This window comes from Neoarius graeffei, chromosome 11 (genome assembly GCF_027579695.1).
Source record: "Neoarius graeffei isolate fNeoGra1 chromosome 11, fNeoGra1.pri, whole genome shotgun sequence".
Taxonomy (NCBI): Eukaryota; Metazoa; Chordata; class Actinopteri; order Siluriformes; family Ariidae; genus Neoarius; species Neoarius graeffei.
In genome coordinates, this window is record NC_083579.1 from 65,323,505 (window position 1) to 65,344,672 (window position 21,168).

Here is a 21,168-nt window from a genome sequence, read left to right on the forward strand (position 1 = left end):
AAATCTTGCAGAAAACGCTGAAAAGAAATGTCTCGTCTTTGCCTTTTGGTGTTCTGCTCACTTAACTATTCACAGTAACAGACATTTTCAGCAAGGGTGCACAAACTTTTGCATGCCACTGTATTTGGATGATGATGTAGTTTCTCTCAGGGAGGGAATCGACCACGGTGGGCACGAGCGGGTCACGTGACCGCGCCCGTGCGCAGCTTTTTCTCCAGTGGGACGGTAGCGGTTGCACCGCGCGCGCTCTCGTTCAACTCACTCAGTGCACACACACACACAGAGTGAGCGGGGAGCTGAGAGGCGCACGAGCAGCGCGGCGGAAAAGTCACGTTAAAAGCCATTAGAACCGAAATGCGAGTCGTTAATTCGACTAGATAACGGCGTCCTGACTTTGAGAAGTCGGTGTGAGCGCGAGCAGACCGGAACTACACGCCACGGTGAGTGTGTCCTTCTTATTTTCTTCCCTGAAACAAGTCGTTGGAGGTGGAGGAGGAGGACGTGTCCCAAACACACACCACCAAACACCCAGTGGGCTACTTTTGTGTATTGGTCACGCTAATTTAAAGAGGGGACTACTGTGCGGTTTGGAACACAGCCCTTCTCCCCAAGACTCCTATTGCTTTATTAGTGTGAATGGACTGAAGGAACCTCACTGTTGATTATGAAGGCATGTCAATGTTTTTTTTTTTTTTTTCCAGCACTGACGCACAAATTATTATATTATATTATTATATTATATTAAATAAAACTTTATTGATCCCTTTGGGAAATTAAAATTCCAGCAGCATCATTACAGAATAAACAGAAAATAGAGAAAACTTCTAGATAAATTCAGTATTAACATATGCAAAAATATAAAATATGGAAAAAAAGAGGGCGAGGAATATCTAGCAATAGAGGTATTTATATTGCACATTGTCCAGTATTGCTTTTTGTCAGGCTTTATTGATCCAAACGGATCAATAAAGTTTTATCTAATCTAATCTATAGACTACTGCTGGTAACAGCAATTTTGACCCGGGGTGCACAAACTTTTGCATACCACTGTAGCTATCATCTCTAGCCGCTTTATCCTGTTCTACAGGGTCGCAGGCGAGCTGGAGCCTATCCCAGCTGACTACGGGCGAAAGGCGGGGTACACCCTGGACAAGTCGCCAGGTCATCACAGGGCTGACACATAGACACAGACAACCATTCACACTCACATTCACACCTACGGTCAATTTAGAGTCACCAGTTAGCCTAGCCTGCATGTCTTTGGACTGTGGGGGAAACCGGAGCACCCGGAGGAAACCCACGCGGACACGGGGAGAACATGCAAACCCCGCACAGAAAGGCCCTCGCCGGCCACGGGGCTCGAACCCGGACCTTCTTGCTGTGAGGCGACAGCGCTAACCACTACACCACCGTGCCGCCCCCTGTAGCTACCAGAGGTGGATAAAAGATAAGTCTTTATCGTCATTGTCACTTTTTTCAAAGGTACAACGAAATTGAAGGCGCTGTTGACTCATGAGTTATAGAAAAAAATAAAAACAAATAAAGTATACAGAATTGCACCGGTAAAATAGTATAAACAGAGTTGTATGAAGCACATCAACTTCATTACTTAAACCAAAGTACAGATCCTACTGGTCAAATTTTTACTTAAGTATTTGCTTTTAAAATATTAGATTAGATTAGATCAGATTAGATAGAACTTTATTGATCCCTTTGGGAGGGTTCCTTCAGGGAAATTAAAATTCCAGCAGCATCATTACAGGGTAAACAGAGAATAGAAAATAGAGAAAAATTCTAGATAAATTAAGTATTTACATGTACAAATATAAAAAAATAAGATATGGAAAAAAAAAGTCCAGCAGGAGAGGTATTGCACATTGTCCAGTATTGCTTTTTGTCAGGCTATAGACTACTGCTGGTAACAGCAATTTTGACCAAGGGTGCGCAAACTTTGGCATACCACTGTAGCTACCAGAGGTGGATGAAGCACCCAACTTCATTACTTAAACCAAAGTACAGATCCCACTGGTCAAACGGGCAGGTAACATCTCTGCAGACCCATCACACCCTGGTCACAAATTGTTTAAACTTCTCCCCTCTGGGAGACGCTACAGAACACTGTACGTAAAAACAACCAGACACAAGAACAGTTTTTTCCCTCAGGCTGTCTCTGTGATGAACAGCTAAAACCGGACTCGAATATCAGTAACATCAACCGTGAAATATCTGCACACTCATACCGTCATTCTGTGCACACTATATATTTATATTTACTAAGTCATCCTTGCACTATGCACCATTTTGCACCAAAATATAAAAAAAATCCTTGTCTATATATACATATATTTACCCTTCTACATGTACATAGCTTTTTGTTTTGTTTTTGTCTACACTTTTTATCTGTTTGTACTAAGAGAGCTAAGTGAAACCGGAGTCAAATTCCTCGTGTGTTCACATACCTGGCAAATAAAGTGATTCTGATTCTGAAATGTTACTCTGATACAAGTGAAAGTAGTTGTCCCAGTCAAATTTGTACTTAAGTATTTGCTTTTAAAAGATTAGATTAGATTAGATAAAACTTTATTGATCCTTTAGGGAGGGTTCCCTCAGGGAAATTAAAATTCCAGCAACATCATTACAGGATAAACAGAGAATAGAAAATAGAGAAAAATTCTAGATAAATTAAGTATTTACATGTACAAATATTAAAAAAAATAAGATATGGAAACAAAAAAAAGTCCAGCAGGAGAGGTATTGCACATGTATATTGCACATTGTCCAGTATTGCTTTTTGACAGGCTAGGCTACTGCTCCTTCCCGTCCTCTGTCCTCCTGTTCCCCCTCCTCCCCCCCAGAGAGGAGTTGTACAGTCTGATGGCGTGAGGGACAAAGGAGTTTTTAAGTCTGTTCGTCCTGCACTTGGGAAGGAGCATTCCGTCACTGAACAGGCTCCTCTGGTTGCTGATGACGGTGTGCAGAGGCTGACTGGCGTTGACCATGATGTTCAGTAGTTTGTCCATAGTCCTCTTCTCTGCCACCTTCACCATAGAGTCCAGCTTCATGCCGACCACAGAGCCGGCCCGCCTGATCAGTTTGTCCAGCCTGGATATGTCCTCCTTAGATTTGCTGCCCCCCCAGCACACCACGGTGTAAAACAGGACACTGGCGACCACAGACTGATAGAACGTCCACAGGAGTTTCCTGCAGATGTTAACTCTTTACCCCTTAAAGTGCATATCCTGGACCAATTTCATTATTTTTTTTTAAATATGAAAGTATGTCCCTTTACACACTCATCCAGAAGGGTAATTTTGCACAAGGCCGTCTGTCTACAGCAGAAAAAAATAAAATAAAACGCGTCTGGAAAAATCCCAAGGGAGTCTGGAGCCAGATTCGTGACGTTACCTGCGGAAGCGCCAGCAGGCTGAGAGAGCTTGCACGGTTTCAGTGCACAGCCTGTGTAGACCAAGAGCTCCCATTTCTCTCTCATTGTCCGGTCTTTTGGGAAACGATGAGTACTAATCCCATCAAGATTGGTGTTGCTACACCCTCCTACGATACATCTGTTAACCATTTTAATAATTAGGGGAGAGTGGGGTAAGATGAGCCACTTTTTACATTTTTCATCATAACTACATGTTAAAGCCATTTTTGCTTCCAGTCTACACACCATACCAAATTTCAAAGTGTACTGTTACTATCTGAGCAAAACATAATTGATAAGCTCTTATGGTTAGAGTGATATTACCTCTTGAAAAAAAAATGTCAAGTGGCTCAACTTACCCCATGCACGGGGTAAGATGAGCCACTGTGTGGGGTAAATTGAGCCAACACAAAACATGTTAGGTTAACAAAGTAAACAACTTTTATTATTAGAAATGCAATCAATGAATCAAGTCAAGTCAATCAAGTGGGGGATAGGGCCGTTGCATAGAGAAGGGGAGATGAAGAAAGAGGTGATAGAACGAGATGGGATAGGGAGGGATTGATAGATGGATAGAGAGAGATATATGCGTAGATAGATAGAAAGAGGGATGGTTAGAGAGGGAATGAGATATATACTATATTATAGAAATTACTAAAACAGTAGAACAGTGCCAAAAGAATCTTATTTCTTTCAGTAGGTTAAAACATTGCTAAAACATGCAGCAATCATTCCATCAATCATTCAATCATTTCATCATTATTCAATGTTCCAAGCGTTCAAATGGCAAGGGAACACCATTTGCCTCTCCCTCCGTGCTGTCCCCCCAACAGTAAAGGGGCGGGGCAATTTTTTCACAATATCCTGTCTTGACAGGACAGCCTCATCTTTCTCTTTGAAGACAAAGGTTGGCTTTCTTGCAGAGCCATGGCATGACCGGCTTCTTTTGAGAAATCTTGCCTCTATTTCGAAGACATCCAATTTGATTATCTGGCCAATGAAGAAATGCACTTTCTTCTTCCCCGTGTATTTTGCCACAACATAATCCCCCACATCTAACAACTGGTCTTCCTCATCTGATGTCATATATATATATATATATATATATATATATATATATATATATATATATATATATATATATATATGTTGTTGTCATATATGACCAGTAAATGTGAAAACTTAAGTGTCATCCATATTGGGTAAGCTCAGCCACCAATGGGGTAAGTTGAGCCAGTGGCTCAACTTGCCCCACATCTAATGGCTCATCTTACCCCGTGGCCACCATTTTGTAGAAAAATGCTAATAAAGGGGATTAGGCTAATCAAAATTATTTTTATTAGCATTCATATCATAGCTTAGAAAGCCACTAACTTAACCCTAATGTGTCTAAATATTATTCTACTTTTGTCTTCTCTCAATCATCTTCACTGTGGACAAACATGGAATTGACTTAGAAAGCACAAAAACACATTTTTATAAATATGTCCCTCACCTAGTTTGACATGTGGTGCTCCTCTCCACAAGTGTAAGTAAATGGTCCCGGCCCCCTTTGAATGTGGTCACATGGTCACATTTGTTTACTGTTTCTTAGAAACAGGGGGTGGCTCATCTTACCCCCTGGCTCATCTTACCCCGCTCTCCCCTACGCGATAACGTTGAAGAAATTTGCAGAAAACCACCAGGTTGTTTTCTCATAAACAAACCAGCGCTGACGTAGGATTCAGAAGTAGGCGTCCTGTATGCGACGTCACGAAAATCAGTGTTTGCCGGGAAATCCAAATGCCAAGGTTTTTCAGAGGCGGAGAAATTTGCCTCAAATGGCTTGATTTCAACTGAATTTTTCTGGTATTGCGCAAGGTAAAAAAAATTGCACAAAATACAAAATGTGACAGATATTTGACCAAAGTTTAATATAAAATAGGAGAATTACATTGATCTTGCTCCTGAATTTACCCGTGATATGCACTTTAATGACGACATATGATGCCGGCGTGCATGCACCATACAGTAATGACGACATTTGGCGACTCTGAATTTGCCTATGTAGAGTGAAACAAGCTTTCTGATTGAAAGTTGCAGTAATCATTTATTGTACACCATTTGACATGAATTCTTCATGTAAAATGTGAAGATTGGTTTTCACACAGGTATTACTCACCTTTCAGACACTACCTATCAGTTGGTGAATGTTGAAACATAACTTGAGTGATTTTTGTATTCTGTGTCATGCCCTCTTTTCAAAAATGTATATGCCATGATTGTTTCAACATAATGAAGGAGAAAACTGATATGAACAAAACCTTGTCTTTAGACTTTTCTTCTTGTAAATATGTTCTAAGGGTGAACAGTATATACATATACAGTACAAGGGTGGCTGTAGCTAGTGTTGCCACCTGTCCCGGTTTTTCCTGATTGTCCCGGATTTTCATGGTCTGTCCCGGGGAAAAAAAAAAAAAATCCGGGACACTGAATGTCCCGGTTTTTTGTACATGATGGGCAAAATGTGTATTTCAACTTGCGAGCCAACTGAGAACCAGTTTGCTTTTCCGTAGCTCGCCGTGCTAAGCGGAGCCACGTCATTACGTCGCTGAATACATCATTACGTCGCTGTTTACGTCAGTTACGTCGCTATGTTTACATAAACCTTGGCGCAAATATCAAAGCAAAAACAACACGGAAGAAGCAGCAGCAGCAACAACAACAATAATAATAATGGATGACTTCGTGTTTGTACAGCTGCTGCTTCTCGTCGCTTAAAAATGGCGATCTTTCGCGGCCTTGCTATTGTTGTTGGTCTTAACAACTCCGCCCCCCCCGCTGACGTAAGCGGTTCTTTCCTCTGGCCCAGCAGAGAGTTGGTGCTAACCTGGAACCGTTTTTTCTGGCCCCAGAGCCAGTTCTTTGTCAGTGGAAACAGAAAACCCGGTTCCAAACTAAGCACCGGCCCCGAACCAGCCCTGGAACTGCTTTGGTGGAAAAGGGGCAATGGAGGATGCTTGGACGGATAAAAGAAACAGACTCTCTGTTGCAATGGTGAAGGCTGAGCTTCAAGTCAGGCTAAACTTTCAGTTGTCCTGTACTGAGTTCAAGACATTCATTGAAAATCAGCCAGGACTCATAGCAGCAGCAAAGTAAAACACCAAATCTAAATGGAAGATTAGGTAAGGTTTTGGTGAATTAAATGAAATAGTGTAGTGTAGTACATACTCCTGTATGTACTGTATGTGCCCAGTTATGTCAGTTACATGTCCTCCTATGTATTTGTTTAGCCAAGAGCAGCAAGCAGCAGAGGCACAGGCAAGCACAAGCAAAGCACACACCACACTCTAAGCAAACAGGTAAGCTGTTTGACACTACACCTTACATTGTTACATTCAGGTATTCTTAGATACAATGAAAAATTAGATTATTTTTATTCCACATAAGCAAACAAACAGAACTTAATTATGTATTCCCCTTTTACCTGTGCCCACTGCTGCCCCCAGGTGTCCACAACCAAAAACTGTTGGAAATAAACCAAAATAATGAAGACCTGCTATATTATATAAAGCAATGAACTAAACAAATAACTAGCAAAAGCATCATTTTTACTAATTAGAGCAATACAGTTTCAGCGTAGAAGGGCGATTTTTGTCTTGGGTTAGATGTGCGAAGGGCGCCGTTGCTTACAAGCAAAAAGGTCGATTGGATGGTCGAAATGTCCAGGATTTTTGTCAGACACAGGTGGCAACCCTAGCTGTAGCAACTGCTTTAAGGGGTAAAGCGTTAAAGGACCGCAGCCTCCTCTGGAAGTACAGCCTGCTCTGTACTTTCCTGTACAGGTGGTTGGTGTTGCAAGTCCAGTCCAGCTTGCTGTCCAGCCACAGCCCGACTTACTTGTAGGAATCCACAGCCTCCACCTCGACTCCCTCGATCAGAACTGGTCGTGACCTTGGTCTGGACCTCCCAAAGTCAATGACCAGCTCCTTGGTCTTCGAGGTGTTGAGCTGCAGATGATTCCTGTTGCACCAAACGGCAAAGTCCCTCACCAGGCTCCTATACTCCTCCTCTCTGTCGTCCCTGATACACCCCACTATGGCTGTGTCATCGGCGAACTTCTGAATGTGACACATCTCCAAGTTGTAGCAGAAGTCCGCAGTGTACAGGGTGAAGAGAAGAGGGGTGCAGGCTAGAACCCTTTATTAATCCTTCTCTTTCTTATATAAAAAAGGCCACTTTTTTTTTTTTAAGTTTAACATGTTTCCCCCCACCCCCCACGTACAGGACTTCTCAAATATTTTGCAGCCAAGGACCTCTTTCCACAAATCCTCATTACAGATGTAATTAATGTATCCATTATTCATGCACACTATTGTGGTGTTATGGTATTGTATGAGAAAGTGTGGAGTGAATGAGAAGTATACCAGAGCGGTGCAAGACATGTATGAGAACAGTGAGGTGTACAGTTGGAACGACTGAATGGTTCAAGGTGAAGGTGGGACTTCATCAAGGATCTGCTTTGAGTCCTTTCTTGTTTTCCATAGTGATGGATAGCTTGACGGACAAAGTGAGGCAAGAGTCACTATAGAACATGATGTTTGCAGATGATATGTGGTGAAAGTAGGTTGAGCTGGGTTTGGAGAGATGGAGGTATGCATTGGGACGAAGAGGAATGAAGGTGAGCAGGAGCAAAACAGAATACATGTGCATCAATGAGAACGGGGATGAGAGTAGACCCCGAAGCCGTTTGTTTTCAGGATAATGGCTGGCTGATGAAATTATTGGCTGGCTAGCTGACTCAGCCAAAACCTTAATGGCTGCTGCAGCCACCAAAATGTTTATGGCTACAAATGGCTGATACTGGACGTCACTGTGTGGCATATATCCGGGCGAACGGATCAAACAAATGGGGGGAATAAATAGCAAATTACCACAGGTCCCCTGGTCTCTTACTTCATTGTAAATATAAATCTAGCAAGATTGTAGTTCAATGCTAATAATAAGCTAATCTGGATTGTTCGAGGAAGGCATCTAGCTATCTACTCTCACTAGCAATGACCAGTGAAGGACTGGCAGCTATCTTACTATGATGAAAGTAGAGTGGTGGAGTACTTTTTTTTTTATCAATCTCAAAGTATGTGAAACAAACAAACAAAAAAATACCTTTACACTTTCCCTCAGCAGCGGCAAAGAATGCAGCCATCTCGTCGATATCGGAGTCGATTGATGCTCTGGGTGGGTTCCCGGGTTCCCCAGTGTATCGTGGTAACGGTGTGAGGGGCGGGAAGCCAGACAGGTAGTCACAACGGCAAGCTTGTGGTGGCTCTCTGTGCTGTGATATCAGTTCTAAATCTCTACAGTGTATGCCTATACGTCTCTATTGTGTTACTACTAGTGTGTACAGTTGATCATGTTTGTGTCACTTTTCTTGTAGCTCATGATGTGGATAAACCCATTATTTGATGTACACAATTCTTAGTGGCTCAGCCAAATTTTATTAGATAGCGGCTCAAATTGGCTTACAAAATTATTGGCTGGCGGCGGCTCAAATTCTAAATGGCGGTTTTAGCGGCGCCTGGCGGCGGCTTCGGGGTCTAGATGAGAGTGTAGTGAAGATGCAAGGAGTAGACGTAAAGAAAACTGGTGAATTCAAGTACCTGTGTAGGAAAATGGGGGCTGCGATAGTGAGGTGGGAAAGAGAGTGCAGGCAGGGTGGAGCAGTTGGAGAAGGATTCCAGGAGTCATTTGTGATCGGAAAGTCCCAGCAAAAGTCAACGGTAAAATGTAGAAGACAGTAGTGAGACCAGCTGTGATGTACGGATTGGAGACCGTACCCTTAAAGGACATGGGACATGGATTTTTTTTCTGGGTATAATTATGTATAAAAGACATAAGAAATGCCATCTAAATCACTGCAGGGCGTCAAAAATGTGAAAATCATCACATTATTCAACTTTTTTATACATCAGCGTAAAACAATGATTCGTTAATTAGCTAAGCGGTCACGTGACCCGTGACGTCACAAAAACTTTTCAAGGAGCCAGCGCTTGGGTATCTAATGTAAACAGGTTACCGAAATGGACACCATCGACAGTGACATTCCCGATGTTTCACAGAGATGTGAAGTTAGACCCTATCAATTCGAAACGATAGCTGGAAATTCACATGAACATGGATCTTGTCTTTACTCTGACGGGTCAGATGATTCTGAGAGTGAGAGTTCATTCAATCCCCATGAAACTGAAAGCGGTCGGCTCGATAACGCATCCTGGTAAGTTAAAAACAATTCTGCTCAAAGGCTAATGATCTGTTGAAAGAAGTATTATTTTTGTATCATACATTGAAAGTTCATCATAGATCTAGCTAAAGTCCATTGCAAGCTAGTTTTTTTTTGCTGATATTTTTCGAGATTGATTGAGATACAATACTTCCAGGGTCCGAGATGAAAACATTCAAAATGGCGAAACGAGTCAGAATTATGATAATCAGTAATTGATACACCCAAAGTTATAATACTAATCCTTACCGCATGAGGCCCATGGTAAAACCACACTTCCAGGAGGGGCTGCCGTCTGCCTCCCAAGCCGGCCGAGAGCGCTCCTCGTCGGGCACGGCCAGGCGGGCGAATGCCCTGGTCCGTCCGCCCTGTCTAAAAAATAATGGTACAACTCCGAGTGAAGGTATCAATGCGCTGTCGAAGCGCGCAGAAGGTGTTAGTACGCCTGTCATTATAGTGCGGACTTTCCATAGCATAGAAAATCGCCACGTTTCAATTTGTGTAACTGAACTTGTTTCATATCACTGGTCATATAAACCTATGTAAACAGGAAAAACGTGGAAGAGTTTGGTCGCATCTAACTACAGCCCCAAAAAATACCATTGGCCATACTGAGCCTAGCTACATTGCTAACAGGAGTGACAGCACGTCTGACTGACTGGGAGGTCGCAATACACCATGATGTTCAATGTACATTAAACACTCTAAAAACGAAACAGTTTTCTTGTCATTCAAGACACAAAAACTATTTTGTCGCATTCGTCATCATCACGATTCACACTTCTCCATATTCATCTACCCGCTTGTGCTGTACCCGAAAGTTTTTGTGACGTATGATCACGTGACAGCAGCTCTTCCGGTTGTAAAATATGCATATCGGAAGTCGAGCAGAAATGCCATTGTAACACTCCCTACGTGTGGGTGGAGCACTGAGGACGGCAGGACAGAGATCAGGTTTGGGAAAAGGCTTTATGGCCACACTTTTCAGTGAACAATCGTTACGGTGACTAGACAGACACACACACACAGCCAGCGTCTAGTCCGGAGATCCCCTCTGCTCTCACTCTCCCTCCTTAAATAGGGCGCGGTCACTGGGAAGACACACACAAACACAGGTTAATTGTTCTCAGGTGTCGTGATTCTGCCACTTACCTTCCCTGACTCCGCCCTCCTGTCACCGACCGGCGCTTGACCACGCCCCCGCTGCCACATACCCCCACCGCCCGACTCAGGCCGGGCGCCCGTCCGGCCTGCAGCCGACTCCCCCCCCCCTTGACGGGAGAGGAAGTCCGCCACGACCATCTGCGCCCCCGGCCTGTGGACCACCTTGAAATTAAAGGGTTGGAGCGCCAGATACCAACGGGTGATCCGCGCGTTGGCATCTTTCATGCGGTGGAGCCACTGGAGGGGCGCGTGGTCCGAACAGAGGGTGAAAGAGCGCCCCAGCAGGTAGTACCGGAGGGCGAGGACCGCCCATTTGATCGCCAGGCACTCCTTTTCAATCGTGCTGTAGCGCCCCTCACGCACTGACAGCTTCCGGCTGATGTATAAGACCGGGCGATCCTCCCCCTCCACCTGCTGGGACAAAACGGCCCCCAGCCCTCTGTCCGACGCATCCGTCTGTAACATAAAAGGGAGAGAGAAGTCAGGGGAGTGTAAAAGTGGCCCCCCACACAGTGCAGCCTTTACCTCCGAGAAAGCCCGCTGGCACTGCTCCGTCCACTGGACCGGATCTGGCGCCCCCTTTTTAGTGAGGTCAGTCAGCGGGCTGGTGACGTCCGAATAATTAGGTATAAACCTACGATAGTAGCCAGCCAGCCCCAGGAACTGTCTCACCCCCTTTTTGGTCTTGGGCCTCGGGCAGGCCGCAATCGCTGCTGTCTTATTAATTTGGGGACGCACCTGCCCGTTGCCCAAGTGGAAGCCCAGATACCGTACTTCCACCCGCCCAATCGCACACTTCTTTGGGTTGGCAGTGAGCCCCGCCCGTCTCAGCGACCTAAGGACGGCCCTCAGGTGTTGCAGGTGCCGCTGCCAGTCGTTACTATAAACGATAATGTCGTCCAGGTAGGCGGCCGCATAGGTGGCGTGGGGCCGGAGGACCCGGTCCATCAGCCGCTGAAACGTAGCGGGCGCCCCAAACAGCCCAAACGGAAGTGTGACGAACTGGTGTAAGCCAAACGGTGTGGAAAAGGCCGTTTTCTCCCGGGATAATGGAGTCAAGGGGATCTGCCAATATCCCTTCGTTAAATCCAGTGTCGAGTAGAAGCGAGCCGTGCCTAGTCGATCGAGCAGCTCATCAACACGAGGCATTGGGTATGCGTCAAATTTAGACACCGCGTTGACTTTTCTATAGTCCACACAGAACCGGACCGAGCCGTCGGCCTTGGGAACCAAGACCACCGGGCTGCTCCAGTCGCTGTGGGACTCCTCGACGATGCCCATTTCGAGCATGGCCTGAAGTTCTTCCCGAACCACCTTTTTTTTGTGTTCGGGTAGTCTATAAGGGCGGCTACGCACTACCACCCCCGGGGGTGTCTCTATGTGGTGTTCTATGAGGTTAGTGCGACCGGGCAGGGGCGAGAACACATCCGAAAACTCGGCCTGCAACTGGGCGACCTCCGTGAGCTGGGTCGGGGAGAGGTGGTCTCCACAGGGGACCGGAGAGGTACGTGATGCCAAACTCTCTTTTTGAACCTCCGGCCCCAGCTCCGCCTTCTCCGGAACTACCGACACCAACGCCACGGGGACCTCCTCGTTCCAGAGTTTGAGCAGATTGAGGTGGTAAATCTGTGGCGCCCCACCCCTGTCTGTTCGCCTCACCTCATAGTCGACGTCCCCGACTCGCCGTGTGACCTCAAAGGGTCCTTGCCACTTGGCGATTAATTTGGAGCTCGACGTGGGCAAGAGTACGAGTACTTTATCTCCCGGTGTGAACTCTCTAAGGCGCGTACCCTTGTTGTACAGGCGGGCTTGCCGTTCCTGGGCCTGCCGCAAGTTCTCCTGAGTTAGGTGGGTGAGCGTGTGGAGTTTTGCGCGCAGGTCCATAACGTACTGAATTTCATTCTTACTTTGTGAAGGTCCCTCCTCCCAATTTTCCCGCAGCACGTCCAGGATGCCGCGCGGCTTACGCCCATATAATAATTCGAACGGGGAGAACCCCGTGGAGGCTTGAGGGACCTCTCGCACTGAGAACAGCAAGGGTTCGAGCCACTTATCCCAATTACGTGCGTCCTCACTTACGAATTTCTTAATGATATTTTTGAGGGTGCGGTTGAACCGTTCTACTAAACCGTCCGTTTGTGGGTGATATACACTGGTGCGGATCGGCTTAATCCCCAATAACCCATACAGTTCGCGCAGTGTTCGTGACATAAACGTAGTGCCTTGATCAGTCAGAATCTCTTTCGGGATTCCAACTCGGGAGATGACGCGGAAGAGTGCCTCTGCAATACTGCGTGCTGAGATATTGCGCAGAGGCACTGCTTCCGGGTATCGCGTTGCATAGTCCACTAGAACTAATATAAAGCGGTACCCTCGTGCTGACCGATCTAATGGCCCGACGAGATCCATCCCAATTCTTTCAAACGGGGTCTCGATTAACGGTAGAGGGTGCAATGGCGCTTTTGGAATGGCTGCTGGGTTTACTAACTGGCATTCGCGGCATGCCGTACACCACCTACGGACATCGCCGCGAATCCCCGGCCAATAGAAACGGGCCATTATTCGGGCTAGTGTTTTATCCTGCCCTAAGTGTCCAGCCATGGGATTAAAGTGAGCCGCCTGGAATACCAATTCCCGGCGGCTTTTTGGAATCAAAAGCTGCGTGACTCGCTCCTTAGTTTGAGTGTCCTGCGTCACTCGGTATAATCTATCCTTCATAATCGCGAAGTAGGGGAAGGACGGGGTGGCGTTCGGCTGGAGCGTTTGACCATCGATTACTCTCACTTGGTCAAACGCATGCCGCAGAGTCTCGTCTCGCGACTGCTCTAATGGGAAATCCGTGAGGGAATCCCCAATAGAGAGAGGAGGGGCCGGCGGCTCCTCACTCTGACGCGGAGATGACGTAGACGGCTCTGTGACAGCTGCTCCCGCCAAAGCGACACCGGGACCTCCCCCTGTCAAATGGCAGGACCCACTCTCGACTAGGCGTGTCATTAAACCCCGAAATCCCGGCCAATCCGTCCCCAAAATTAACGAGTGGGTAAGGCGAGGATTAACCGCCGCCTTCACTATAAATTTTTCCCCTCTGAAAATAATGTGAACCGACACCAAAGGGTAGCTGTGAACATCCCCGTGCACACACAACACCTTCACCCCCTGTGCTCCCCCCAATGCCTCGTTTTGAACCAGGCTTTGGCGAATTGAGGTCTGATTACAACCAGAATCCACCAACGCCTGATATGTAGCCCCTTGGATACTCACCGGTATGCGATACGCTCCGGCCCGATCGAGGGCGGCCTCTGGCGCGTCGGGGATCCGAACCACCGCGCCCACTTCCATTGCTGTGCACTGCTCATGAAGGTGGCCCGGCTCCCCGCAGCGCCAGCAAACCGGCCCGGGCTTTCCCTCTGCACCGGTGATCTGGGGCTCACTCACCTGAGATGGGGGAGAGACAGACACAGAAGGGAGACACGGGAGGGCACCGCGGGTGCGGCGGGCCGGCTGGGGTGGAGCCGGCCCCCGCCTCCGCGGTGGGGGAATGGGGCAGGGACGGGACACAGGAGGAGAGGGGGAGAGAGAGAGAGAGAAGAGGAGAGAAGAGACGATGCCATCTGCTGTCCTGCCGCCGGGACAGCCGCCAGATGATCCTCCGCCAGCTCGACTGCCTGATCCAGCGACGCCGGGCGGTGGCACTGGACCCACTCCGCGGTTCCGGCTGGTAAGCGGGCGACGAACTGTTCCAGTACCACCTGGTCGACGATTCCCTCGGCGTCGCGATTGTTGGCCCTCAGCCACCGCCAGCAGGCGTCCCGGAGCTGCTGGCCGAACGCGAACGGCCGGCCGACTTCCTCCAGTCGCAGCGCGCGGAAGCGCTGGCGCTGTTGCTCCGGTGTGCGCCCCACGCGCTGGAGGACGGCCCGGCGGAGGTCCGCGTAGGCCAGCCGGCGGTCGGCGGGGAGCTGTAGCGCGGCCAGCTGCGCCTCTCCCGTGAGCAGGGGGAGGAGGCGCGCCGCGCGCTGCTCGATCGGCCACCCCGAGGCTTCGGCGACCTGTTCGAACAACGTGATGAACGCCTCGGGGTCGTCCTGCGGGCCCATCTTGGTGACAATGAGGGGAGACGGGCCCGCGGCCGGAGCGCTGGTGGACCCCGCCGACGCGAGAAGATGCCGGAACGCCTCGCGATCTTCCTGCTGGGCCAGCACCAGGGCTTCGAAGCGCTGCTCCTGCTCCTTTCGGAGAGTGACGAGTGCCTGGTGCTGGCTTTGCTGAGCCGTGGCGAGGGCGTGGACCAGATCGGTGAACGGGGAGGATTCCATGGGGCTGCTGGTTTGGTGCTCCACGTCCCGGGTTTCGGCACCACTGTAACACTCCCTACGTGTGGGTGGAGCACTGAGGACGGCAGGACAGAGATCAGGTTTGGGAAAAGGCTTTATGGCCACACTTTTCAGTGAACAATCGTTACGGTGACTAGACAGACACACACACACAGCCAGCGTCTAGTCCGGAGATCCCCTCTGCTCTCACTCTCCCTCCTTAAATAGGGCGCGGTCACTGGGAAGACACACACAAACACAGGTTAATTGTTCTCAGGTGTCGTGATTCTGCCACTTACCTTCCCTGACTCCGCCCTCCTGTCACCGACCGGCGCTTGACCACGCCCCCGCTGCCACAGCCATATAACCATCACGAATATAACGATTTTGCTGAATTTAATAGATAATTTTGTATTTGTTGATGCAATTATTTCATATTTTTAATGGAAAGAAACTGATATAGCGTGCATTTATGTTTCATGTCCCATATCCTTTAACGAAGAGACAGGAGGCAAAGTTGGAGGTGGCGGAGTTGAGGATGTTAAGGTTTGCGATTGGAGTGACGAGGTTGGACAGGATAAGGAATGAGCACATCAGAGGGACAGCACATGTAGAGAGCTTGGGAATTAAGCTAAGAGAGATGAGACTGAGATGCAGAGCATGTTGGAAGGAGAATGTTGAGGATGGAGCTGCCAGGCACACGAAAACGAGGAAGGCCAAAGAGGAGATCCATGGATGTGGTGAGAGAGGACATGAAAGTGGCAGGTGTGGTAGAGAAGGATGCAGAAGACAGGGAGCAATGGAGACGAAAGGTCCGCTGTGGCGACCCCTAATCGGGAGCAGCCAGAAGAAGAAGATGATGATTCATGCACACTATTCTTCTGATTGTTTACTGAAGCGCCTTATTCCTGAACTCTCCACTGACCAAAGGTCCAAGTGAATATTATTTATAGGCTACATATTTTTCCACTTTGGATCAAATCCCATATAATTCTAATGACCATTCAAATAAAAACCCCGATAAATATAATAAGTGTGATAATGGTGATGGGTTGTGAGTCCCACAGCTGCAACAAAATAAAAATGACTGATCCCTACTTTGAGAATCACTGCTTTGTCAGACGGTGAGACACTGCAGACTGGGGTCATGTTATCGCTTGAGCAATAAAGTAAAGCAACAAATAATCCTCAGCTCAGGGTTCATTTGGAATACAAAGAGCTGAGAGACATTTGGGAAGCGTTTCCTTTTAGTGTCAGTAAATGAGTCTTGCAGAGACGTGAGAAATATTTTCTCCTTTCAGCTGGAGTCTGGGGAAAACTAGTGCTTTCTCCATCAGCCTACACGGTCGTTTTTTTTCCAAAATCATGCAAATTAAAACCAGAAAGGTCTTCCATTATTCAAGACTTTTTTTGAATTCCCATTTCCTGAAGGTTATAATTAAAATGGTATCTAATGTCATAAATCACTTCCCCATTTGAAGACTGTTACTAATGAAGACTTGATGTATCCATCGTTCAGACCGAGGTTTATTTCTCAGCTCAAACTAAAACTTCAGTGTTTGAATATTGATTTATTGCCACAGTGTTGGGTTTGTTTGCAGAAGGTGGACCATATGGGTAACGAGGGCTCCTTTTTACTCCGGAGTCGAATTGTACAATCCATATGGACACTTTTTTTTTTTTTTTCTTTTAACAGCTCAGTGAGTACACACTAGTTTCCTATAAACTGAACATTCGTGCTCAGAACACTAAATTGTGAGCAGCCAAACTGCATTTTTAACCGAAGGGCATTCAGACTGCATGTCTGTAGTGTCTCAATATAATATAACCACTTAAAAACCTTTTACTTTGTTCAATTTTTAAAGTTATCATTGAGAATTTCAGTGTGCTTACATCATTAGTCATGAGAATTATCCGTAATCAATTCATTTGAACAAACTGACAAATGTAGTTTAAATAAAAGCATTCCCCTTAACACATGGGAAGTTTTGTCTGGTGTGTCGTATCGCATCTCATGCAATCTTTTTCATTTGGAGAACTTGGTTCCTTAATTCTTCGATTGAGAAATGAATTATTCAAGGCTCTTGTTGCAGACTCTGAAGTTCTGAGTTGAAAATGGGAGAACGTTTTATCGGGCCAGTCTTATTGTCTGCTGTAACGCATCGCTGTGATGGCACTTTTCCACTTTGAGGCACAATGTTGAATTAAACATTGTGAGTTTTGGCTCGTATAGCAGACATTTAAAGGAACAGTCCACCGTACTTCCATAATGAAATATGCTCTTATCTGAATTGAGACGAGCTGCTCCGTACCTGTCCGAGCTTTGCGCGACCTCCCAGTCAGTCAGACGCAGTCAGACGCGCTGTCACTCCTGTTAGCAATGTAGCTAGGCTCAGTATGGCCAATGGTATTTTTGGGGGCTGTAGTTAGATGCGACCAAACTCTTCCGCGTTTTTCCTGTTTACATAGGTTTATATGACCAGTGATATGAAACAAGTTCAGTTACACAAATTGAAACGTAGCGATTTTCTATGCTACGGAAAGTCCGCACTATAATGACAGGCGTACTAACACCTTCTGTGCGCTTCGGCAGCGCATTGATACGGAGCTCAGATATCAATGCGCTGCCGAAGCGCGCAGAAGGTGTTAGTACGCCTGTCATTATAGTGTGGACTTTCCATAGCATAGAAAATCGCCACGTTTCAATTTGTGTAACTGAACTTGTTTCATATCACTGGTCATATAAACCTATGTAAACAGGAAAAACGCGGAAGAGTTTGGTCGCATCTAACTACAGCCCCCAAAAATACCATTGGCCATGCTGAGCCTAGCTACATTGTTAACAGGAGTGACAGCGCGTCTGACTGCATCTGACTGACTGGGAGGTCGCGCAAAGCTCGGAGAGGTACGGAGCAGCTCGTCTCAATTCAGATAAGAGCATATTTCATTATGGAAGTACGGTGGACTGTTCCTTTAAAGCCGAAAGAAGGACCAGATGTACTGTTTGTAGTTGGATCTATTTGTTCATTTTACAACATCCTTATGATTGCATGCCTGTTTTTGAAAAAAAAAAGAAAAGTAGTTACTGTCTAGAAACAGCACCGCAATTAAAACCCGTAACTTTTCTTTTCATTTTTTTTCTCCCTCCATACCTGCAGCATGCTTGCAGTGTTTCTTGTGGTTTTGTCATTTTATGTCTCACCACTCTGAATATCTTTTGGATTTTCAAGAAGCTCTGTTCCAAAATAAATAAAATCGGCTACATCCAGCTGGTTGATTCGTGCCTGCTGGATCTTTGGCATCAGCGCTCACCTACTGCTGACTCACCCAGTCCAACAAATGGCTCTTTGTGTTGCCTGCACCCTGTAAGCTGCAGTTACAACATGTGCAGCAGTTGTGATGAGAGCTAAGTGTTTGCCATCAATGGTTTATCATAAATTACTAGAGGTGGACTGTAACAGTTTCGACTAGGGGTGGAGCACAGAGGACGGCAGGACAGAGATCAGGTTTGTAAATTTAAGGCTTTTATTGCCACACTTTTCAGTCTAAGAATATGCTTCACACAGATGCACACACACAACCGGCATCTGGTTTCGGGAACAGCCCCTCTGCTCTCGCTCTCCCTCCCTAAATAGGGCTTGGTCACTGGGAAGACACACACAAACACAGGTTAATTGCCGTCAGGTGTAGTGATTCTGCCACTTACCTTCCCTGACTCCGCCCTCCTGTCACAGACCGGCGCTTGACCACGCCCCCCGCTGCCACATACCCCCACCGCCCGACTCAGGCCGGGCGGCTGTCCGGCCTGCAGCCGTCTGCGCCCCCGGCCTGTGGACCACCTTAAAATTGAAGGGTTGGACCGCCCACTTGATCGCCAGACACTCCTTTTCAATGGTGCTGTAGTGCCCCTCACGCACTGACAGCTTCCTACTGATGTAGAGGACGGGGCGGTCCTCCCCCTCCACCTCCTGGGACAAAACTGCCCCCAGCCCTCTGTCCGACGCATCGGTCTGCAACACAAAGGGGAGAGAAAAGTCAGGGGAGTGTAAAAGTGGCCCCCCACACAGTGCAGCCTTTACCTCTTAAAAAGCCCGCTGGCATTGCTCCGTCCACTGGACTGGATCTGGGGCCCCCTTTTTAGTGAGATCAGTCAGCAGGCTGGTGACGTCCAAATAATTAGGTATAAACCTATGGTAATAGCCAGCCAGCCCCAGGAACTGTCTCACCCCCTTTTTGGTCTTGGGCCTCGGGCAGGCCGCAATCACTGCCGTCTTATTAATTTGGGGACGCACCTGCCTGTTGCCCAAGTGGAAGCCCAGATACCGTACTTCCACCCGCCCAATCGCACACTTCTTTGGGTTGGCTGTGAGCCCCGCTCGCCTCAGCGACCTAAGGACGGCCCTCAGATGTTCAAGGTGCCTCGGCCAGTCATTACTATAGATGAGATCATCTAGATACGCGGCCGCATAAGTGGCGTGGGGGCGGAGGACTCTATCCATCAGCCGCTGAAACGTAGCGGGCGCCCCAAACAGCCCAAACGGAAGGGTGACGAATTGGTGTAAACCAAACGGTGTGGAAAAGGCCGTTTTTTCTTGGGATAGGGGAGTCAAGGGGATCTGCCAATATCCCTTCGTCAAATCCAGTGTCGAATAAAAGCGAGCAGTGCTGAGTCGATCGAGCAACTCATCAATACGAGGCATTGGGTACGCATCGAATTTAGACACCGCGTTGACTTTTCTGTAGTCCACACAGAACCGGACCGACCCGTCGGCCTTGGGTACCAAGACCACCGGGCTGCTCCAGTCACTGTGGGACTCCTCGACGATGCCCATTTCGAGCATGGTCTCGAGTTCTTCCCGAACCACCTTTTTTTTGTGTTCGGGTAGTCTGTAAGGGCGGCTATGCACTACTACCCCCGGGGGCGTCTCTATGTGGTGCTCTATGAGGTTAGTGCGACCGGGCAGGGGCGAGAACACATCCGAAAACTCGGTCTGCAACTGGGCGACCTCCGTAAGCTGGGTCGGGGAGAGGTGGTCTCCACAGGGGACCGGAGGGGTACGTGATGTCAATGCCCCTTTTTGAACCTCCGGCCCCAGCTCTGCCTTCTCTGGAACCACCGACACCAACGCCACGGGGACCTCCTCCTTCCAGAGTTTAAGCAGATTGAGGTGGTAAATTTGTAGCGCCCCACCCCTGTCCGTTCGCCTTACCTCGTAGTCGACGTCCCCGACTCGCTGTGTGACCTCAAAGGGCCCTTGCCACTTGGCAATCAATTTGGAGCTCGAAGTGGGCAACAGTACGAGTGCTTTATCTCCCTGGGTGAACTCCCTAAGGCGCGTACCCTTGTTGTACAGGCGGGCTTGCCATTCCTGGGCCTGCCGCAAATTCTCCTGGGTTAGGTGGGTGAGCGTGTGGAGTTTTGCGCGCAGGTCCATAACGTATTGAATTTCGTTCTTGCTTTGTGAAGGTCCCTCCTCCCAATTTTCCCACAGCACGTCTAGGATGCCGCGCGGCTTACGCCCATATAATAATTCGAATGGGGAGAACCCCGTGGAGGCTTGGGGAACCTCTCGCACTGAGAACAACAAGGGCTTGAGCCACTTATCCAGCGCTCGAAACTAACGGTGTCCCGATGTCCCGGGGACCATAAAAAATGTCATCGGGACACAAAATTATCATATCTGGGACAATCCCGGGACAATGGAAAAAAAAATAGATCTAGAAAAAAAGTTCTACATTAATATTATTTACAAAGCCGTAACCCATACGTAGACATTCACCTAATTTGTCAATTTTAATTTTAAAACGTTAACAGCGAAAAATACACAGTAGCTACACTTTCGATGCACCTGCATCCGTAGGCTACAGAGCAGCGCATTCTGTTCTAGAATCTTCGGCCGGAGTCCGCATTATATGGACTTGGAATGGAATTGCTAGCGCACACGCTGCGCCGACTCTTGCCAGAACAAAAATGCTGAAGTGGTTGAAGCGGACCGACCGCGGGGAAG

The 21,168-nt window shown here is 47.6% G+C and overlaps 1 protein-coding gene across 3 annotated transcripts in view; it reads left to right on the forward strand.

Moving 5' to 3' along the window:
* Nucleotides 1–229: 229 nt before the first annotated feature.
* The window catches only part of stxbp6 (syntaxin binding protein 6 (amisyn)), a 207,864-nt gene continuing 186,925 nt past the window's right edge, over nt 230–21,168 (forward strand). For all 3 annotated transcript variants that reach the window (XM_060934594.1, XM_060934595.1, XM_060934593.1), the window contains exon 1: nt 230–440. The gene's annotated coding sequence lies outside the window, so the exon portion shown is untranslated. The remainder of the gene's footprint in view (nt 441–21,168) is intronic.